General features: G+C 42.5%; 1 long non-coding RNA gene across 1 annotated transcript; it reads left to right on the top strand.

Moving 5' to 3' along the window:
- The first annotated feature begins 3,311 nt into the window (after positions 1-3,311).
- Positions 3,312-8,511, top strand: LOC102023562. The gene is made up of 2 exons (XR_259869.1): positions 3,312-3,553; positions 7,355-8,511. It is a non-coding gene; the product is annotated as an uncharacterized LOC102023562 (long non-coding RNA).
- The last annotated feature ends 237 nt before the right edge of the window (positions 8,512-8,748 follow it).

Raw genomic sequence — 8,748 nt, 5'->3', positions numbered from 1 at the left:
CTAATTCATAGGTAGCTTTACCATAAAGGCCAGGCCACCTCCAACCATACTAAGATGCCCTCACCTCTCCATTTCCCTGCTTTAACTTTATAGCACCTATCACCACCTGATATTAAGTCATATGTTAACACTTTATTTTCTTCTGCTACAAATAAGTTTCATGAGGACTATACCACTATCACTTACTTAGACCAACAGCAGGGATTTGAAGGTCAGTCAGTAAATATTTACTGCATGAACAAGTGGATGATACATTTGGATATAATTTTCATGGCACAGCAATAAAATCCATTGGAAAGTTTTGAGAAGGAGGAATGATTTGATCTGATATTCTTTGTTAAGATCTACTTTGTTTACCCTTCGACGAACACAATGTCAAAGCAGAGGGGTCAGTGCCAGTTGTGAGACTGCTGTGGACGTGTGCTGCGGTTTGCATATGTGGTGTCCCCCAATGCTTCAACTTTTAGAGACAGTTGACTGAACAATGGTTCAGTCACTGGAGCTGGAATGAAAGAGTTTGGCAGGACATTTGGGTCTGCTTTTGGTGTTTGGCATAGTAAACAGAGCATTAGCTGACAGTGACCAGTGTTGATCCTGGGCCTGTAAAGCTGGCCACTTGCTTTCATGTATTTCCGTGTACTATCTTAGCATCAACACACAGATGGTTCAGTTGTGATTTAGGTCCTACATTCCCTAAAGGCTCATGTGTTAAAACTTGGTTACCAGCTTGTAGCACTGTTGGGAGGTGGTAGAACCTTTAGAAGTGGGGCCCAGTGGAAGAAAGTTTGGTCATGGTCAGGGGTGTGTCTTTGAAGGGGGTGTTGGGACCTTGGCTCCTTCTTCTCTCTTTTTGGTGTTTGGCCACCGTGAGGTGAACAGTCTTTCTCATAAGGTACTTCGCTGCCACAGGCCCAAGGCAAGAGAGATGAGCAACCATGGGATGAAACCTCTGAAACCATATGTCAAAAAGAGCCATTCGTCCTTGTAAGCTGATCGTCTCAGGTATTTTTTGCACAGCAATGGAAAGCTGAGGAACACTGTCTAACATTTTAATCCTCTTGCAGGCTGACACTTCCAATAAGAACTCAGAACCAGTGGTTATGGCATCGTCTTACAAAAGCATTCTCAAAAAAGTCAATTAGATTCATTAATTTCAATATTTAGTTCTTGTTAATAGTTTATTGCAAATAATTCAGACTTATTTTCTTCAAAATTCAAAACAGTGTTCTTACAATTTCCAAGATCACTAATAATTTCTTTGAACTATTACCCCAGCCATTTAAAAAGTTTGCTTTCAGGGACAAATTGAACCTTACAAGAGATTTTCAACCATTCCCCCAGGATCCTCACAGAACCTTGTTACAATATGGGCTACCTGGTGTCCTCTTTCCACTCAATGTCATAACAGCTGTGGTGATTCCAGGGCATCTGAAAATCCTGCAGTCTGATAAGATCTCTGCCCCCTCACACCAAAGGTTTTGATGACCTGGAATCACTGCCAAGATCACAGTCTCTGGTCTGCCTTAATTCCTGTGGGTCTTGGGTCACTCAGGAAAGGAAATCTGTTGTTGGCTCAGGTATGGGTGCTCCATGCCAACACTGTAGCCCTTTAATGATACAAATCTTTTGGTATAAATCCATGTAAAGATGGTCATTTCAACCAAGCCCATCAGAGCCAGGGCACTTATCCACAAGAACTTTCTAGAGAGTCCTGAGGAACCAGGCCTCTTCCTTGACCTATGCATCTTGGGGTCAACAGTAGATGTCCTTTGCTGTGGGAGGAAGAATTTGCCCCTTGTTATATAATCACCAGTTGTTTTCAAGTAGTATGAAGTGAGCTAAAAGAACAAGGTGACAAAAAGTATAGAATGCCTCTACTTATTTAAAGTCAAGCTCAAACTTGTTTTTCTAACTGTAAGGTAAAGAGGCAAAGAGCAAAATTTAATTAATAAGTCTGACTTGTTCTTTTGGAAAACAAGTCCATCAAAATGTAGGTGGTTTTCAACCTTTTAAATTATGTGCTAATCATCATAGTTGTTAAGAGGCTAGGGGGATAGGATTTCTTGGCAATAGTTTCCTACCAAGAAGTGAGGTGATATAGAGATTCTTCCCAGGAGAGGCATGAGTCTGCTAAAAAGCCAAGGAAAAGCTAATATCGTAAAATGACTTTGTGAAGGAGTCTGTGCTATTAAATGATGCACTGCACTTCGTCCCTGCCTTCGGAACCTGTTATAAGCCTTTCCTACCCACTTGCTGTGAAATCTTTATTCTGTTCCTTTCAGCTCAGCATAGTCAATGTTTTTGGGAGACAGAACCACAATTTAAGGGTGGAGGAGACTGATGTTAACAGATTTTATGGTGGCTCAGTTACGGTGCAAGCTCTTAAAACCACTCAGGCTGTTTCCTTTGGAACTCTACCAGGATGAATGCCTGGTATTTAATTATTTACAAAGTACTTGGCCATTACTTCTTATTTGTTTTTCTTCACAGTACCCTCATATTGATAACTGCAGATGGGATAATGTTTGAGAGAAATTTTAAAGTACTTAAAGTCAGATGATATTATTGTACCATTGTATTATACCTCTATTCTTTTCTGTGTACCTTTAGAGCTATTAATTTTCCCAGAGAGCAATGGTTGGAAGGCAAATCATAACTGAGGCATACTGTTTCAGAGAAATAGTCAAGAAATGGAGAACAGAGGCTTCTCTCTAAAACTGCTTTCTGACAACAATGTCCATGATAAAAGAAAATTAAGCAATCTCATAGGGTCTCCATTTTCTCTGAGCTTTTGTGTGTGTTTGCACCCATAAGCATGTACACATGTGCATGCACGTGCAGGCACACACACACACACACACACACACACACACACACACCCCTCCATTAGTCTGTAGTCTATGGAGGAAGGAGGAAGAGTGTCTGGAAGTTTTTGCCATTGTAGCAATCTCTGCTGATGTTAACCGAGTTGCCACTCATGGCCTATTGGAAACTTCATCATTAATTTCCTTGACAGTCACTAACCAGCTCATTCCCTACAGACCAAGGTTTTCAGAAATCATCTCTCTGCTGTCACCTGTTCCACGGATCCACATAGACACTAATTAATGTAATTGGTGGCTGCCAGCTTATTCTCCCTGTGCTAATGCTCTCACCATGCACCTGCAGCCGAGCCCTGTGGTCTGTGGCTTCCTGGCACACCTCCCCAGGCAGTGACTGCTAGTTAAACTGCCAGAGTGCTCTGGGCTCTGTTGTTTAATATTTCACAGCCTCTGCTCCACGTGACTTATTCCATAACAGGCAGCCCGAGTATTCTCATGCCTGTTTCTCTGTGCATATTCAAGGCCATCCAAGGACGTGTGCAAGGTGTTCTTCTGGGCCTGTGCAAGCAATGCCCTATGGAACCAGAAAAGGAGAAACTGCTGCTACCTGGAGCCAACCCCTGACCTGCATTTAGCTGTGCGGTAGCACCTCTAATGACGAAGGAGTGCCGAAGCGGTACGGGGAGCTTCGTTCCTCAAGCATTCCAGCGAGAGAGACCTTCAACTCCCAAGTAGGTGGAAGGGACAAGAAAGAGATATTGTGATTTATGAGGGGGGATAAGCACAGAAAGAACACTTCACTTTTAGCCCATGTGAGAGCAGATGCTGGACCTCTGTGTGCTCATCAGTGAGGACTTTCTCTCTGGATCCTTTGTGCTTGATATCAAGTAAAAGATCTTAGGGTCTGCAGGGGTAAATCTGCTTCATGAACATCAAAGACAGGTAATAAGTTATCAAGGCCTCTTGGTTGGGACACTGCTGTTAGCCCTGTGGTTCATTTTAGTGAGTTGGAAACAGTGACCCTCCCTCAAGGCTCTTTGCTGCCACCTGTTAGATTGTTGTAGTAAACATGCACATGCAGTGACAAGGCTGTGAATGGTGCCTGTGAGAATTGTGCAGTGTGGTTGGAAGAGGTGGAAGAGTGGAAGATGGTGAGGTATGATTTCAGTGAGTTCAGGAGACCACACAATGTGGCAGAGCTGGTATCTTAGTTACTTTTCTCTCATTGCTGTGACAAAATACCCAACACCCACAAGTTAAGGGAGGAAAGGTCTATTTAGTTCAGTTTTTGGGGTTTCAGTCCATAACTGACTGGCTCCAAGGCAGGGTGTCATCACAGAGAAGAACAGTTCATGATAGCAGAAGGTAGCAAAAACAACAAGGGTGGAAAAAGACAAGGCTCTTTCTGTCCCTTATACTGTATCCAGGATACTGGGATTAGGCCAGTAATAAACCAATCAGGGTGCTGATTTGGTAATCACCCACCCTTAGTCCTGGTATTTCATCACAAGTCTATCACACACTCAAGATTCAGCCACCTCTGAAAAAGCCCAACCTATGACTGCATGAGGCTTTGGAGGAACATCTAGACACAAACCACAGCATTCTGATCCCCTAAAGACACATGCACATTCCTTTATGCAAAAGACATTTAGTCCATCTCCAAGAGTTACCAAAGTCCTAACAGTTTCAGCACTGCTGGAAAGTCTAAATCCAAAGTCTCCTCGGAGAGTTACAGCAAATTCTTATCTGCAAGCCCCTGAACAATGAAAAGAAAGTTAAACACTTCCAACATTCAATGACATAAGATAGAGATTACAATTCCAAAAATTATAAATAGGGGAGTACAAAGGAATAGGACCAAAGCAAGTCCCAAATCCAACAGTGCAAACAGTAAGTCCTGCAGTTCTATGTCCAGCACTGGAGACAATCTGTATCAAGAAGTAAACTCCAAGTGGCTTGGGTGGCTCCACCTCTACAGCACTTCTGGTGGTTTAGCTCCCATGGCTTCTCTCTTGGCTTTGCTCTACTCCCCCGTTTCAGTTTTCTTCAAATGATCCATGTTCCTGGCTTCTCCAAACTTCTAGGGCCTTCAGTGCACCTTTGGCTTCACACTTACAGCTTTACACACCGCCTTCTCAGGAGCACACTGCCTGGCCTCCCTGAAATCTGGGTGGAAGCCCTCCTCAATTCACAACTCTTGCATTCTTCATGTACCTAAAAACAGTGCCACGTGGATGATGCCAAGATCTACCGCTAGCTGGAGCAGTAGCCAGGCTTCCCTTTCTCTTGGCTGTAGGGGCCTACTACCTGAATAGCTGAACACTCTGAACACAATCCTGAGGAACAAATTTTCTAGGCTGCTGCCATTCTGGAACATGATGCTCTCTTCTCACAGCAAAATCTTTCACCTTTGCAACTCAGAGACCATAAAGGCTAGAATCTTGCTGGTTCTTGTGATGTCCTCATGCTATCTATTCTGTTTGGCTTTTTTTTTTTTTTTTTTTTTTTTTTTTTTTTGAGACAAGATTTTGCTATGCAGTTCGGGCTGGCCTTGTGCTCACTTTGTAGCACAGGCTGGTCTTAAACTTGCAATAATCCTTCCAAGTGCTGGGATTATAGGTGTTCACCACCATGTCTGGCTTCTGTTTGGCTTTTCCTTCTAGCCTTTTCAATTTGACCAATTTCTCTTCTGTTCCATCTTTGCAGACCACAACTTTACTCCCTTTCTGGCCAACTCACAATGTTTTGAATCATTCTGTTGTGCTCTTTGCTCTTGATTCTCAACATAAATCTGGCTAAAAGCCCCCATAGCTATGCCATCACCTCAACATTAGACTGCCTTGAAATTTCTTCTGCAAGATTAATTAGTCTGCCGCCCTTAATCTTAGTCTCAGGCAAAGTCTCTGGACATGAGCAAAATGCAGACAAACTTTCTGCCAAGATATAACATACATCATCTGGAATCCAATAGCCAATGCAGTCCTTCTTTCCAGCAAATCTGCCTGAGCCCACTCTTTACTGGCAGAGTTTCTATCAGCATTTTGGTCTTCTGAGCTCTGACTGGAATTTCCCATCAAGTACAGCTCTACTTTTTCAGCCAGCATCTCTGAACCTTTCCTAACTCTTCCCCTTCTTAGAAGCCAGTTCCAAAGGCTCTTGAGCCACATGGTCAGGTAATGTCACAGCAAAGACTCAGTTCTCTGGTACCAAATTCTGTCTCAGTCAGTGTTTACTAGAGAAACAGGTATAACACAAGATATACAAGTTAGGTTTTGGCGCTATTGAGGGATGTTGATGGAGATGAAAACAAGCCTTTGTTGCTGGCATGGGAGGGTTTCAGGAGATTGCAAGGACCCTCAGAGGAGGGAGCTGGAGAACGGTTTTCATTAGGTCAGACTAGGGGTGGAGTTAATATGAGCAGGTGATGTGTCCTGTTGGGAGGGGATTGGAGGGTTGTTGGGACTAGAGGAAGAACAAGGAAGTTAAGCTTGAAGGGACACATTGTCACTTTTGGGATCAAACACCATGTTGGATCGCCACTATGACGGCCCTGGCAGAGTTTCACATGGGCAGAAACCCATCAATACAAAATGTGTGAATTCACAAGATTGGCTTACAATAGCCAGCCACAGAGTCAAATGAAGCCTGAAGCTCACTGCAGTGCCCCATGTGAGTCCATATCAGGAGGCCAATGGGTCTGTGATGGAAGCTGAAGGATCTGCACTGGAAGCCAGAAGATGATGATCAAGGTAAAGGCGAAGACTGGAGCTCATCCAGAGAAACACATGTAGATCCATCCTTCATTCTCATTTATTGATTGATTGATTGATTACCTTTTTGAGACAGGGTCTTGCTATGCAGTTCAGGTTGGTCTCAAACTTGCAATGATCCTCCTGCCTCAGCCTCCCGAGTTCTGGGATTACAGGTATGCACCACCATTCCCAGCATTTATTCCCCTTTATATCATCCAGGTGACAAGCCAGTTTAGGGTGGATCTTCTACACCCTAGAGTGTGGAATTGCTGAGCCAGGTTAGTTAAACTTCTCTTACTCAAGTTGGTACAATCAATCAACCATCAAAGCTGGGGTGTGGGCAGTGGCAGTAAAGGTGTCAGATGGGGCCCGGAGTAGGTAAAAATGGTGGTGACCTGGAAAAATTAAATGTGCGCAGGCCTGGTCAGGATTTAACTCCCGCATCATAGGCTTCTCAGAGGCTGCCAACATATTCATAGAGGAAAGAAGGTACCCAGCAATGGAGAACAGAGGTGGGGCCCCCACTTGGGGAGCAGCACTTTGAAATATGAAGTGTGCAACTTGTGGAACCAGGAGGCTCTTGTAGGGATGAGATGAGGGTGAGAGGCTGTGTGATTCTGTGGGTTGGGGCTGCCATCAGAGAAATGTTGTTTGGTTGCTATTGCTGTGGTCAATTGTACTCCTAAGATTCTGACCTATGAAGTCATAAATACCTTTAAATGTACCTTATTATCTCTAAACCAAAATAGTTCGATCACTTTTCTTCCTGTTTTCCAGAACACTACTGAACTCTCCACCTGGACCTCTTCTTTCTTCTGGCCAAGGCTCCTTAGTGCTAAAAACAGAAAAGACTGACAAAAGAACAAGATTCAAGAGAGTCCTATTCTTTGCGCTGACCCTTCTGAGGAAGGAGGGGAGAGAACAACTGTTAAGTTCTACAATGCTTTAAGCCTTGTGCTTTGCTCATTCAACTTTCATCTCTTGCATAGTCTCTATGAGCCAGGTACTTTATATATCTTTACTTTTAATCCTTATAACAATCTTATATAGTGCATGTGGTTCACAGAATTATTTCAGAATCATCCCCCAAAGGTATTCACATCCCAAGCCTCAGATTCTGTGAGTAAATTACTTTACATGGCAAATGCAATTTTACAGATGTGGTTAAATTAGGGAACTCAAGATGGGAAGATACCCTGTATCATCCTGGTGGGCCCAATGCAATTACAAGGACACTTATCAATGAAAGTAGGAGGCAGATCAGTCACAACGAGAGAAGGAACTTGAACAACAGATGCCTGGTCAATATAATGGGATGTAAAAAAGAATTGACCTGCCATTACCACCTTTGAAGACAGAAGGAAGCCACAGAATCTGCATGACCTCTACAAGCTGGAAAAGCCAAGGAAACAGAAAGAATGCAGCCTAGGTGCCATTTTGAATTTAGCCCCATGGGACCCTTTTCAGACTTCTGGCCTTTAGAACTCTAAAACAATACATTTGTTTGACTCTACCACGGCTGTAATTTGTTAGAGTAACAATAAAGGCTTAATACAGTAGGTATCTTTGTCTCCATTTTACAGGCAAGAAATCGAACTAGCTAGTTTTTTGTAAGCCAGGATTCAAATGCAATTTTCTGTGACTTCAAAGCCCATACTTTTCTCTGCACTCCATTTCTGCCCCTTTTAAATTTTTATAACTAATGTCCTTACTGAAATCATTAAATATTTAATTGGCACAACAGCTACTTTAGAAAGAATCACTAATGGTATACTTCTGAGTATCTCTTCTTGCCACAAGTAATTTGTTTTGAAAAAGGAAAGTATCAGTTGAATCTTACCTGGAGAGTTATAAAAAAGAAAACCAGAATATCCAAATGTCCTTATAGAATCACTTTAATCTAAGGAGGCTAATAAAATCATTTCTTCTCAGTTTATTATTCATTTGGTTGGATTTATAAATTATCTGTAAATTATGTGTATGCACTTGATAAAACACCAATCATGGAAAGACACACAAATTCATTAATCACTAGGGAAGTACAAAGTACAACCACAACAAAATAGCACTTTATACCAACTGAAATGGTTAAAATTAGAAAGACCAAGTATAAATTGTTGGTGAAGATGTGTGGAGAAACTGGAATTCTCATGAATTGCTGGTGGGATGTA

Source organism: Chinchilla lanigera, unplaced genomic scaffold, assembly GCF_000276665.1.
Source record: "Chinchilla lanigera isolate Chin_1 unplaced genomic scaffold, ChiLan1.0 scaffold00009, whole genome shotgun sequence".
NCBI classification, from domain to species: domain Eukaryota; kingdom Metazoa; phylum Chordata; class Mammalia; order Rodentia; family Chinchillidae; genus Chinchilla; species Chinchilla lanigera.
Note: the sequence above shows the minus strand (reverse complement) of the source record. Positions and strands in the feature narration are given on the sequence as shown.